At 43.6% G+C, this 15,049-nt stretch overlaps 1 protein-coding gene across 1 annotated transcript in view; it reads right to left on the minus strand.

Annotated features, from left to right (window-relative positions):
* Positions 1-14,708, minus strand: part of SPATS2L (spermatogenesis associated serine rich 2 like) — a 67,517-nt gene extending 52,809 nt beyond the window's left edge. Inside the window, exon 1 of the mRNA XM_072341697.1 lies at positions 14,582-14,708. The gene's annotated coding sequence lies outside the window, so the exon portion shown is untranslated. The remainder of the gene's footprint in view (positions 1-14,581) is intronic.
* Between the last annotated feature and the right edge of the window lie 341 nt (positions 14,709-15,049).

Here is a 15,049-nt window from a genome sequence, read left to right on the forward strand (position 1 = left end):
TTGTTCTTTAATGTAAACAAAGACAAGACTCAAGCCTTTATTCCCTTCAAAGAGGTACAAGAAAGGGCTGAGAACAAGACTGCATGCATCCCTCTTGTCTAGTGAAGACTTAAATTGAGACTGGATGGTAAAAGATCTGGTAGTTACTGCATTTCTTATTCAAAAATGGGTCTCTATCTCCTTCCAGTAACATCTGTAGTCTGCAGGTGGTATTCCAAGGATTTTAAAAGATCAAACCACCACATTATCATACTGAGAAATCCTAGCTATTCTTTTTTTTTTTTTCCCAGCATAGCACACTCCCCGCACAACCTCAGGTTTGTTCTGACTCAAGACAAGCTGTGGGAGAGATTCCTTTCTAACTGCAGTGAAAATTGTAAAACTGGAAATTAAATGAGAGTAAGCTTACAACTTCAAACACAGATATACAAATCGTCTTCCCTAATCAGCGACTTCTGATAATTTCCACCCTCTTGAACTTAACAAAATATTAATGACTAAAGTGAGAGGTAAAGATAAAAGTCCATTCCTGATGTGGCCTCAAGTATGAAACTTGGTCAGTGCATGAAATTATTTAAGTTAGAATTGTATTTATTGTACTTTGAAGGCTGTTGTTATTTTTTCAAGACACTTTAAAAGACAAAGGAACACAAGCAAAAAATAGAAGCGCTTGTTTTGCACTACTGTACCATAAAACAGACAAAGTAACCAAGACGGCTACATAACATACGTGAAATTGACCAAAAAAAAAAATTAATAATAATCCCTTTATTGGATGTTGGAAAGGTTCTTTCTTCCCAAATATTCCATCTATCAAGTTTGACCAAATAAGATGCAATACCTTGAAGAAAAAAAGAAAAGAATTCATAAGGAATAATTTGCTATCTTCTGATTCACCATTTTGTCCTCATTCTGTGTTCCATGACACATTATTAAAGAAAACATCATGCAGGAAATAACAATTCAAGGGGGACAAAAGGAAATAAAGAGTAAATGTACAACAGTTAAAAGGGACCTTATTTTCTTTGATAATATGAAAGTTAAATACCACAGCTTGAAGTCTGCAAACATTTAAGATAATTTCTCAACAAAAGGAAAAGGTCAATTCTTGCAATAGTAGGTTAAAGCAATTTTGTGTTTTCAGACACACACACACACACACACACACACAAAAAGACCCTCAAGTAGGGTAACTTTGTTCGACATAACTTAGCAGATGAAACAGACACTTCAGGAACAGCGGCCCATATCCCTCAGTGCCAAATCTATAGCTGATGAAAGCCATGTGTACGGAAGAGATGCCATTAAATACCCCCTCAGCACCTTAAAAAAAGAAATAAGAAGCAGATATTCAGATATCACACCCCCAGACCTCACATCAGTGAGGAGTAAAAGCACCAAAACCAAACATAAGCCAAAAGAAAAGCATTTAGTATCAGTGCTCACCACAGTTCTACAAGTTTGGAGAATATACAGATAGATCAGTCACTTAAATCTCTTCCACCTTGCACTCTGATCTCTTCAGCTTTTGCCTAATCCTAGTACTAGTGCACCACCATCACACACATGAACACCAGAACCAATTACTAATACAATGTAGACCAAACAGTGCTACATATGGATGTACACCTTAAAAGTTTGAGATTAGAGATCCAAAAAGTCCATGAGTTATGTAACACTCCGCACAGGAGATCTTATCCTTGACCAGCTTTCTTTCCACTTTTGAAGAATTAAAACAAAACCGAACAATCTCCCTATCACTTCTCTTCTGATGCCTAGTTCTGACCCCTTAACCTGAGGTTTCAAAATACACCTGCCACACAGGAGAGCTCAAACACTGAACACCACACTCAGCTGATTCCACTATAGCCCTGTGTGCCTTCTAGATCCTAACAGTAAATACAACCTTCAGCACCTCCATTCCTGAGGAAATATCCTAAACACGGGTCAGAAAGTGTTAAGTATGAAACAGTGACAAAGGTCAGTGCTGAAGGAACATGTAGAGTGGAACAAGTCCACAGAAGGCAGGGAACCTTCCACGACATGCTGACATGACCAAATACAGAGGTTATTTACAGTCTTTTGTCCAGCAAAGACTGCCAGCTCTGATGTGGCTGATGTGAGTGATACTCCTTGTCTGCCACTGCTTCACTTCAACACAGCTGCGAGATTGCTGCTTTGCACCTCTGTACTTCATCATTTAATAACACCCCTCAAAGTCAAACTGGTTGCCACCATGTTTCATTTTGTGAGTTGGGAGTTTTCAGCTCCTGCCAGGGAATGCAATCTTAAAGATACTCAGCAGGATCCAGCTGCTCAGGACAATCCATCTTGATGCTTAAAATCTGCATTTCTTACAAAAACAAGACTTGCATACAATTATAGTTTTACTCGGGGATCTTGTGCTATCTTCTATCTGGTATTTGCCAAATATTTTATAGCAGAAGGAATCTGTTGACTTCAGGATTGAGAAACAACCAAATAAATGCTTTGGGACTGAACCAGCTCCTACACCAGACTTCTGTCCAGCAACACAAATATGATAATACCTCAGTAAGGCAAAGGATAGGATCCACGTTCAGCAATGATCCAATCCGGGCAGGAACTACAGTAAATGAAGAACAGCTGCAACAAGGAAGAAAACCTATAAATGCTGTGTGGTCTTGTTCTTGAAGGCTCTCACAGCAGAAAGCAGGCAACACAGAGATACAGCTGGCATGGCTTCAGTTCCAGCCAACACAAGACAGCATGGTTTAAAAAGCAGACAAGCTCTGATGTTCACTATTAGCTTTAAGTTTTAGAGAACTCATCAAGAATTCTGTTCTTTTTTGCCCCATATGAGACTTTGCCTGGTTCTGTGGAAGCTTTGAGTTGAGCTAAAGCACAGATGGTTTGTTTTGTAAAAGAAGTCCATGTATAAAAAGTCTGCAAGTATCTTTATTCCCCTAACAGGAACCTGTTGTTATTTTAGTCAGTTATTCCCACTAACCCAACAGCAGTCAACATTTTCCTCTGAGGCCAAAGCGTTTTCCTACTGAGCAAAATAGAACTGGAATGGACCAGAACACAGAAACAGGTGAGTTGCGTGACACTGGAAAAATATCATACAGTTACTATGCCTAACATCTCATTACATGTGACACCTCCCTTAGAAGTTCCCTGTCAAAAGTACACTGTAACCACAAAATTGTTAAGAGGACTAGGCTATGGGAACTATCGAAGCACCTTCATTTGGTCAAAGGCAACACTTGGAATTTCCTCTGCCTACAAGAATTGCTGCCTGCTTCCTACAGCAGCCACGCTTCTGACAGATCCTTCCACAGTTGGAAATGCTTACATAGACACAGTTTTTTTTTCTACCCTCAATCTCTGGCTCATTTACAAATATCTACAATTATTAATATTTTTATTTCTCTACTCTCAGAAACACTAAGAAAATTTCTGTAATCCACACCAGGCAAATGGCTGATGAGTCCAGCAGATTTAAAGAAAGCTCTCTTTTTGCTACTTACTAATAAACTCACTGACATGAGATTCCTTTGGCAACAACATCGTCAAAAAAGAAAAAAATAAATAAATAAAAATAAAAAAGCAAATCAACCCAATTCCTTTGCAGGTGCCAATATAATGCCATCTCCAATTTGTCACATCTTTCAGCCCAAAGATGGTATTTTTCATTTGACAGAGTCTCCTGTGGGACAAAGGTAGCAAAAGAAAAACTACCATGTAGTACACCTCAGCTACACAGGGACCTCAGTGTCTGTGTGCTCTATCAGGTTCAGCTAATTGGACTGGAGATGACAATTTCCAGTGAAACAGATGAGCCCATACATCAAAACTGTTACCCTAGGGGCAGGAGGCTGAAGCTACATTCTAAAGTACTCAAAATGACATGAAATCCTAAGTCCAACACTTACACCAGTTCTTTATTATTATTATCATTACTAAATAAAATACTTTCTCACGCATTCCAAGCTAAGCTTTATCCTTTTTCCCACTCCCAACACAGGATACACAGAGTATATCTAGAAGACAGCCTTCTAGCCATAGGTAGCAGACGGCCTGACAGCAAAAGCCATTTTTTGTTATGCCTTACTTATAGCCAGGATCCTGGTTTCTGAATTTAATGAGTGCATGCGCAGAATCCCCGAATCCTAGAAGTAGTCCAACATACTGAAAAAGCATATTTGAAATAGAAAACCTCTGCGAGCAGCCAAATGGAATACTTAAGGAAAAAAAAAAAGGATGATTAAAGAAGCTGCAGAGGATTTACAGTTCTGTTTTGTTTGGATCCATACAGCAGACCAGTCCATAAACAGAAACGTTAAAAAAAAAAAAAAGAACAAAAAAAACCCCATAACCACCAACATTTGCTTTGTTTTATTTAAGTGCTGTGGGAATGCCAGTAACCAAGCAACATCACAAAGCTGGAGAACCCTGGTTAAGACGATCACTGATGCCCTGATGAGCCAGGATATGTTTGGTGCCGAAAGGGAACTCAATTTCTACAGACTTCAGTGGCCTTAAGAAAACTGAGAAAAACATTCTGCTTAGTTTGTGGACACTACAGATCTCCCATACCTCTCTGTGAAAACCACCTCCTCTTGGCTGAGTTCTGCCAGCACTTCAAGTCCATTGTGAGTGTTACTTGCCAATTTTGCACACTGAGGCTGATCTGTAAGATCAAGCTGTTCTGGCAGAGGTTGGAGAACTCAAAAAAAAGAAGTGCCTCAGACAGCCTAAGTGTTGACAAGTTGAAAACAATCGCCACAGATTTATTGGAAAATTCAGCACGGACTTGTCTAAATATACATATGTTAGCTTACACAAAGTCATCTTACAGTCAATTCTAAGAGAAGACCAGAGGAAAAAAAATAAAGCAACCACTAAAAAAATAATGTTGTCATTTTCTGGGCAGAAACCCTCCTCCCATTCATTTCCAGAAAATCAGAACAATTAAGCATTTTACAGCTTCTAGGATTAATGACAGCTGGAATACCTCATTTCCAATTAACATGCAATCACCACTGTTTTCAAACTGGCACGTCCTCCATGTAATCTGTCTTCAGACTCCTAACATAAGGACAGAAGCTGTACTTCATATTTTGCATGCTGAAAAGAAATTAGTCACACTGTCTCTATCAAATATTTCTTCCCAGCGCTTTATAAAGGAATTCCTTTTCAGTGAACAAAACCAAAATAGACATTTTCTTAGTAATGCCACCCATGTGCATACATTTTTAGACAGTCTGACAAAGAAAGAGGTATTTTCACAACACTTTTTGAAAGAAATTGAAGAATTGCTTATCTAAGTAAACAGCAGGCAGAGAAAACATCTGAATGCACATGCTTCTAACTGAGCGAAGAACAACTACAGGAGAGAAAAAGGGTACCTACTGAACATAATCAGTGGGTAACGCACCAAGGCTGTGGATGCTGAGTTTACACTGCAAGTGGGAGGGAGCACCACATCACACCCTGAGAGCACGCACTCAGTCCAGGAAATAATGGGAGCCTCCAGTTCATTCTACACCACACCATCCTCCCTTCTTACAGGAAGACCAAAGTCTAATCTGCTTCACACTCCTCTTCCCCTCCAGATATGCAGCAATGGGACAGATCAATACAGTGGGAAGGGTGTTACAACAGAGATGTGACAACAGAAGGACCAGCACAATAGAAAGGTGATATAAAAGAAGGGAAGAAGATTGAAGAAGATTGCTCCCATGCATGAAAAGATTCCAGGTTCTCTGGGGAAAGCTTTACCAAACATGGATCTCCAGAAAGAGATCCTTCCCCAGTGGCAGTCAGCCCTTAAATGGGGTCTAGTAGAGATGCAGCCAGATTCCACCCCTCCCAGTCACACAGCTGGATTGCCTTCACCTGTGCTCCCAGGGCTGACCGGGTCCTTTCCCCAGGTGCTCACAGTGGTTCAGGCCGTGACTCAGAAGTTCCCACACAAGGTACAAGAGCAGAGCAGAGCCACAGAGCACATGCTCTGGGTTGTCTGTTTCAGAGTGCTAGAGATTAGGCTCACTCTCTTAACACAGAAGTCCAGTCTTCAACATGGAGGGAGGTAACAGGAAAATACCCTTATGTTGTTGCATGAATGAAATCATAATGAAAATGTATAGTGAAATCAGTTTACAAAAATAAATATAGCTCAAGATGCATTTGAAGTTTTAATAGGAAGGAGGAGCAAATTTCCCGGGGGACCTTGCTTTGATTCAGTCATGACATAATGAGAACCCATTCCCATGTGGTATCTCACATCACAGAGGAAAGCATACAGAGCTCTCTCATAGCCTCAGAACAGAAGGATCCACGAAGCACTGATTTATATGTCAAAGCAGACACTTCCTGGGAACAACATAAAAAATAGCAGAACAACCCCCAAAGACTTGGGGCAAGCTTCTCATACAGGAACTAATTACTCCTCTAATTATTTAAAGGCCAACTTGGACTTCAGATAAAATGCTTGTGTCAATCTTATGTCAAACATGATTTTTTGCCAAGATATATATATATTTTTAATGCATTATAAACATTTTGTGTGAAAAAGGCATTTTACATGGGATGTAGTTGGAAGAGGAACAATTATTTTAATCCCTCATGTTTAAATACCCTCATGGCAGCAGAGGAAGGCAAAACTGTGGTTCTTCATTGTGTTAAGCCTTCTTTTATAAACAAAACCAACTCTGGTTCCCAACGATCAATGTTAGAACTTACAGAAAAAGCAGAGACTCTTGGTCACAACTGATCTGTTGCTCCCCACCCTTGAAAACAAATACGCTGTACATGCAAAAGGGAAATGTGAGCTATGAAAGAGTGTGGTACTGGCACTGGGCACCTCTAAAGGACAAGCGTGAAGCTGCTGATAGGTCTTCCTTCAGCACTGATGCCTTATGGTTAAGTAATAGAAATTACTTACCATCAAGTTTTAGGTGTATCTGAATATATTAACATACATAGTTATTTATAAAATGAAAAATTTAAAACAATGCTTAAAAACAAGACAAAATTAGCATTCTAATAGAATATAAAGTCCAAAAGATTACCAGAAATACGAATAGCAAGTCGTTCCTACACAGCTGGCATTTAAATAATAAGATACTACTGGAAATGTCTAAGAAGAAGATACTATTTTCAACTTCAAGAGAGTACAACTAAAACAGTGAATGTTTTAAGAATGTGATATTCGATGTAATAATTTTTACATTGCTTTTTTCCTTTGATATGATTCAGTGTAGTAGTAACTATCCTTTTACAGTTTAATAGACATTGCAACTGCAAAATGATCCTTCTACCACTTAACAAACCCCTTGCAATAGCTTAATTAATTTAGTTTCACTCTGTAGCAATTCTCATTAAAAAGAATCAGAAGGTACCATTCACTTGCAGTCTGAACTTCAGAGAACCTGACTGCACACAACTCCAATTAAAACTTTCTGTGCTTATTACCTCTGAAAACCCAACATGAGGATGGCACTTAGAAGTTTCCCATGTTTCCTCATCTGCGGGATAACTTGCAAAGTAAATAAATATGATTAGGGCCAGATACAGTGTAACTTAAGAGAAAGAAATCATGTTAAAATGCTAACATGGGAACATCAGCTCCTCCTGTTAGCCAAGAGAAAGGTAGCCCATCATTCTTTGTCAATGAATGGCAGCATAATGAATGAATTTATATCCATGACCATCTGTTGCCAGATTAGGCAACAGTAGAGTGACTTTCCAGAATGCCCAACTATCTGCCCTTGCTCAGGATTTCCTTATTTTTGTAAGCTTAGTCTATTTGTTAAAAAAAAAAAATAATAAAAATAATAAAAAAAAAAGTAAAATGCTTCACATTATTGAGCACTTTTCATCTCAGCTCTCTCTGTGGTTCGTGAGCAGTGTCAGAGCTGCCAGGAGTTTCAGGACTGTGCACTACAGGAGCACCTGAGCACTCCAATGAAAGGCAGCACACTGCTCTGCAGCTGCCTCCCATGCAGTATTCCCACACAGAGCCAAACTCCCACTCACGTCAGAAGCGCTGCAAAACTGCTAACCTAGCTGAAGTGCTGACAAGGCCTTAGAGGGAAATATCCCTTTCGCAGGAGCTGAGCAGCACAGGACCCAGACTTTATTTATTTCAGACCCACAAAGGGCTTACACTACTGAGAGGAAAAAGCTGCAAGGACACACACCGTGTCGTGATGCACTCAATGTCACGTCACTGACACTTCAATGGTTAGAGCCACCTAGTACCAAAAATAGCAGTACAACAAAGAGAGAGCAGGATTCAATAGAAATATTACAAAGGTCATAAGACAACATACAGAATTAACACTCGTATCACAAAAGTACAACTTTACTGATGCAGATGATTTCCTGCACGAAGCACATGTCAGATAACACAGGACACTATCCACAGCCCCTTTTCACACAAAGATAAATACCAGAGAATTGAAGATTTTCTGCCATAAAACTCAGTGTCTGCTCAGCAAAAGGCTTCCTCCAAGACACCAAGTCCTGATCTTGTGTTACCGCCACACTTTGCTGTAATCTCTCACTTCTACCATCACCTCATGAGCTCCCATTCCCACGGGAGTACCTCAACAGCCACAGTTGAGAACCTGGAGCTCTCAGGCCACCAGTGCTCCTTCCAGCCCCCAGGAGCTTCCACTCTCAGTACAGGCCTTTCCAACCACCAGGCACTCTTTCCACAGCCACAGCAGCTGCTCTAATTCATTTGTATTTGCTTCACTTTGCAGACACCACTGGAAAGCATACTGAGCAGAAGGACAGTAAGACAACAGAGGCTACATACTACATAAATACTACAGCTGATCTTCAAAACCCTTTCTGCTGATCTTGCCTTTATGTTCCTGATCTGGCTGCTACTCTGTTAGCCAGATGCATCATGCAGCCCTTTCTGGTTCCCACCATGCTTACACACAATGCAATTTGGCTGTGGAGGAAAAAAACTTTCAAATTCTGTAGGGATTTCCATGAGAAATAGATTTCCTTCTTCCAGTGCAGTAGCAAAGCAGCCCCAGTAAACAGAAGGCCACAGGAGTTGTGAAAGACTCTCCACATGAATGCTGTGCAAGCACTCTGTCTTCATGCTATCACTCTCCTCATCAGCTCCAGAGTAAGGAATGCAAGCTCTGAAGCACAAATTCATGCCAACAGCTTAAACTAGCCAGCTCAAAACAATTTACAGTCAGCAGTAAGTTATTATTGGAAAGCAGCATTACAAAAGAGGCAACATTTTATTCAGACCAAGTCCAGAGGTCCTAAATCAAATTCCATACCAACTAGTATGAAGGCATAAGGCAGTTATTCCCTCCATCAACACAGCGTGAGAAGTCCCTTACTGATGGCATTTTGATACTTGCAGGTTTTCTTGTGGCTATTACAAGCCACAGCCTCTGAACACAACCCCACCTTGTCTGAGTGCCACTGTACCCAGACTGCTGCTTTTGGTGCATTTAATCATGTGCCAACCATCACACACGAAATTCATTTCACATTCAAAGTGGATAGCTTAAGAGAAATAGAAGGCACGCGTGGGACATGTATGCAAATGAGTACGATCTGAAAAATGTTATTTACATGTTATGAAGAAGTAATTCAGTTTGAAATGACCACCTGAGTGTATGCTTGAACCGAGAGTCACCTGAAGCCCCGATACTCTTTATTGGCAGATGCATCTAAACTCAGAAGGTCTCAAGTCCCAATGCCCTACACCATTAGCTGCCAGCACGAGGCAGCCCTCAGCAGCAATAAAAGCCAGATGCTTCTCCGCACAATGGAGAGAGCTCAGGCAGACATCTTGGCACTGAAGTGTCAGGATGAGTTCTGCACACATTTCTAACAAAAAACAACCAGGCTGCATTAGAGTTACCATCACAGAGAAAAATCTCATAGTACAAATGCTACCTTTTGATGTCATTCCAGGCAAGGTTCAGCAAACACCGTGAATTCTTGCACAGACTTTGCACAAGGTTGGGGTAACAGCCTCCTGCCCACCTGCCCCAAAGCAGAGGGTGTTTATTCTGAAGCACTGCCAGGCAGGCAAGCCTCACCAGCACCAAAGGATAACAGCTTGGTGAGACTGCACTGCTGACTTAGTGCTAACTCAGAACACAGCCACAACTCTACAGGACAGTCGCACCTTCAGGAAATCATGCTCACTGTCCGCTCAGCTGTGTGCAGCACAATCAGATAACACTGCCTGCCACCATGCCAGCCCGCTTACAGGAACACAGCTCATGGAAACATCAGGTTTAAGTTACCTACCACTTAATAAAATAATAATAATTTTAAAAACCCACAACAACAGAACAAAACCAAGCAGACCGTTAGCCAGTGAACATCAAAATAAACAAAGCTCCACCAGTTTACACAGACCAAAATCTGTCTCCAGCTCTGAGCGGGTATATGCTTGTATTCACACATGGGTGTGTTTTCTTCTTGACCTTTCAGCTCTCACCTTCTCAGTACTCCAACAATTAGATCCACCAGTACTTTAAAGGCTGGATACAGTACCCAGCCATAGACATCTTTTCAGTCAGCAAGTCACTAGAGAAGGTGCTGAAAGGCTTATTATGAAGGCTAATCACTATCCTTTTCTTGAATGACCACATGAAAATCAGAAACCATTCCACAAAACATTGAAAGGACCTTTTGTTTGAAGGAAAAGGACTAGGAGTCACAAAGTATTGCAGATTCATTTGTAACTCACGCCTTTGGGAGAAACCCTGTAGCTTCAGTTAAGAGCAAACCAAGAATAAGTTTTGAGAATGTTATGTTACAACCCTTTCCTAGTGTGAGTTTACCAAGTGTATTTTTAGATTAATCTCTCTGTATTCCCAAAGGATGGACAGGCATTCTATATTAGTTGTTTTACAAGATGAGTTGAAAATACACATAGAACTCTGACTTGATTCCAAAACCCTATTTAGGGTCTGCAGCACTATTTGCCTCATCTAAATGGAAAAACGGTTGGAAGCATTTTAAGTACAAAGCCTAAGAAAAGCATAATTGCTCCAAGATAATAACAAAGCAGCGTGACTGCTGTTTAATAATCACTTTGTAATAGAGCAAATTTCCTATGGTGGCCTCCAATTTAAAATTGACTTTTTCTAACTGAGAAACTGGGATTTGACTCCTTACTAATTCTGAAGTCTGTTTGCGAAGTCCATCACAAAAATGGGTCAGTCACGTCTGATGACTTCTCATGTGTAGGGAAACATTGGCTTCTCCTTCCACCCCAATCACATTTCAGTTCTGAGCCCTTACATGCGAATGCACACACTCCCCAGATGGAACTCGCACAGATGATTTCATTACAGAGCTTCAACACAAGTCTCGTACAAACTTTCGGCAGGAAAGACAGCGGAGGCTCATAAGTGAAAACAGATTTCTTCTAATCCCTATATGCAGAACAAGGGGAATTACACTTCCATTCAGAACCAAAATTCCCAGCTGCTAGACCTGCCCTCTTCACCCATCTGTTCCACCCACATGCTGTGAAACGGAATGGTCAAAAATGCTGGTTTTCACTCCACAGCATCCCAAACTTCACATTCCTTGTGCTCCCACAACCCCTCCTGAAACTAAGCAATATGTTTTGTGCACACTGCTGGTGAAGACTCCAGGTGTGAGCTGGACGCAGCTTTCCCTACCGCCCTATCAATTCACACCAAGTGAGGAGCAGAGCTTTGCTGCAGTACCACACGGCACCATCAGGGCCATAGGCTGGCTGTGAGAACCATATACAAACACGCCAAATAGAATAGTTTTGATGGAAGGAACCTCCCAAGATCATCTAGTCCAACTGTGAAGTATACATACACTGGAAACAGAAGTTATGGCGTAGCAAATAAACCTGCAAGTGAAGTACATCATCATTTATCATCCCCAGGACAGCAAACACAGAGGCAGAACAATCCTGCATTGCCTTTCTGAAGCTCAAGGTGCTCAGAAACAAACAGGTGAGAACTCCACAGCTCCCTGCTAATCTCAGTGAAGTTCAGAGTCCAGTTCTTTGATATAAAAACTCTTCCAAATATTATTAGCAGGAGGAAGGCGGCAGACCTTCCTACCAGACTAAAACAAAGTCTGGTCCAGACTAAAACTTCCAGCCCAGACTAAAACAAAGCCACTTCACTACTGAAGTTAACCATTTCACATCTTTTGTACAGGAAGGCAAAAACTTAAAGAGAAAACTGGTGAAGCACCTAAGAAAGGCAGAAAGGGCAGGAGGGTGGAGAAGCACAAGGATGGGGACAGAGCACAAAACCAGGGAGGATGGAAGAGACAACAGCAATAGCTGTAGGAAAGCATGTTTCTCCAGAGCAGCACAGACAACAAATCCTAAATGTTATCCACAAGTTAATTACAAACAACAACTAGTTGTTTTTCTTCCCTTGATCTCTGTGCAAAGCCTCACCGCCTTCTCCAAATTGTTACGCACTTTCCTTTTGAAACCCTCCAGTTCACAGTGAGAAGTGGAGTTCGGCCTTCCCTTTGGATGCATAGAGCACCACTTCAGATTGTTTTTAGGCAATGCCTGAGCATTTCTTTCTATTCTAGATAACTAACATTGATTAACAGTGTTCAAAGACCTCTAAGGCCTGGGCCCTGAAAACACACAATTAAATACAGGGCCCAGAATGACAACAGAAATAATGCATGGACAAAATAGAACGTAAATACAACGATGCTGGGGAATTAACATCTGCAACTTCTGACAGTCACGGCTTTGCTCATTCCACTATTTCTACAAGAAAGCTCAGAGAACACGTGAAATGCAGCTCAAGGCGTTGTAATCTTGCGTTCTCTCTTACAAACTGACCCAAACCACAAGATTTGTTTCTGGCCACAAATTTCCTTAAAGCTCAGCAAACAGCAAGGTGGTGATTTGCCATAGTCTTAATAGCATTTCCTTGAGAAAGATCAGGAAAGAACAACTGAACTAGACTGAGAACCAAACCTTCTCCAACATGGACACTACTCGGAGGCACTGCACAGAACGCTTAGACTCATTACTAGATGTCAAACAGCACAAAGACCCTCATGTATACTTTCCTTCTCTGGGTAAATGAAGTTCAGAACAGCTACCGTGCTCACGGCTGTGGAAGCAGACCCTTCGGCAAGGAGCAGTACTGAAAACATTTCAAAGGGGATTTAATTTCCTTCATTTTAATCACAACGCTTTCCTAAGCAGCAAATTTTCCAGAGTAGTGACCTTGCCCTGTTATATGTTTATACAGTACCTGACACAGTATAACTGTTATCTCCATTGGCATCTCCTTACATTTAACAGAGCTTGCCGTTCTCCTAAAAGGCCAAATTTCTTCATCCCCCATAGCATAAGCTGTGGGAGAACACTCACCCCAGCAGCAGCGTTCAGCTCCAGCAGGCTGAGATGAAGCCTCACAAAGCTCAACCTGTTCCAACCTGGAAACCATTCCATGTTTACACGTTCTGAACACATCCATAGAAACAATCGTGGCCGGGGCGCAGCGCCCTGTTCAGGGCAGCTGGAAGGCTCCATCCAGCTAACGGCATTCAACAGGTCAATGCCCACAGGGCTCCTCTCACGGCCAGCACAGATCCACCCTTGGTTAGCCCTGACATTTGGCATTCAACATTCTTTTCCACTCTTTTTATAAAGTCTTTAGTTTAGTCTCCTTGAATAATTGCACTTTGAAGAAAAAGGGGAGAAAGGTGCTTTGTAACATTCACAGAGAATTCAAAAAGTTACCACAAAAGGATTCCCACAAGACAGACCACAGTTCCCTCTACATACAAAAAGCTTTACACGTTTCCAAGCTAGAATCAACCGAACCGATCCAGGGAACGTGGCCTGGAATGCAACAGAAGGATTTCCTGCGGCACCTCTCAGTTCTCCAAGGGAAGACAGCCTGGCAGTGATTCACACCGCAGGGTGGTGGGGCAGAGGGTGGGGAAGAGGCATACGTCGCTAGCTTACAGCTCAGCAAAGGCAGCGCCGCGCTGTGCCAGAGGGTAACACTGCCAGCCGCGCACCCAACGCCTGCATCGAGCGGGCACGGTAAGGGAGACAGCGGATGTTAAAGAATAAACACGGTCCCTACCACCTCAGGGCAGCGCTCGCGGCGCAGACAAGTAAAACCCTTCAGCATGTGCGCAGGGACAACAGCGAGGGCGCAGCGACCTCCGTCCCTCCGTCGCCGTGCCGCGGCGCTCCCCAGCCCGTGCGGAAGCGCAAAGCAGCGCTACAGGAGAGAACGCGGCGCTGGATCAGCGCACTCGGCATCAAGGCAGCCGGGACCAAGGGCTGCGGCCGGCAGGAGCCAGCACCGCGCTCCCGGCCGCGGTTAATCATTGACGGCCCCGAACGGCCGACGCCCGCCGGGGCCGCGGGAGGGCGGACGGCCGCGGGCAGAGCAGGGCCTGAGCCGAGCCCCGCCGCGTCCCCGAGCAGCCGGCCGAGCGCCCCCGGAGTACCCGCCTCCCCGGCCGGCGGCAAGAAACTCCGGGCGGGCCTTCTCAGCGCCGCGCCGCCACGCGCAGGTGCCGAGCGGAGAGCGGGACGTCGCCTTACCTCTCCGTGGCCGGGCCGTACCGGAGACCGGGAGGAAAAGAGGGAAGCAGGCTGCGGGTGGCTGCGGCCGCGGGACGCTGCGGTGGCGCGGCCCCTCGCCGGGATACGCCTCGCGCCCCTCCCCGCACGCGCGCGCCGCCCCGGGCCCGCCCCGGTAACGGCCGCCGCCCCCAGCAACGGCCGCGCCGCCTTCCCCGGCCCGCGGGAGCGCGAGCGGGGGGCAACGAGGCGGGCACCGAGGCGATCCTGCACGGAGTCCCGGCACGGCTGCAGCGCCGGCCCCGCTGCGAAGAGCTCGAGCGCTTCTGGCTGAGCAGAGCGGAGCGCGCGGCGTAAATCAGTGCCGGCGCGTGGCTCTTCCTACCCGAGAGCGTTCCTGGAGAGCGCAGGGACGTGGGAGCGAACCTCAGCGTTTTTAGTCATTGATGGTTTAAAGCACTGCCTGAGAGCGGCCCGGGTCGTTAGCGC

The sequence above is a fragment of the Excalfactoria chinensis genome, chromosome 7, assembly GCF_039878825.1.
Source record: "Excalfactoria chinensis isolate bCotChi1 chromosome 7, bCotChi1.hap2, whole genome shotgun sequence".
Lineage (NCBI taxonomy): Eukaryota > Metazoa > Chordata > Aves > Galliformes > Phasianidae > Excalfactoria > Excalfactoria chinensis.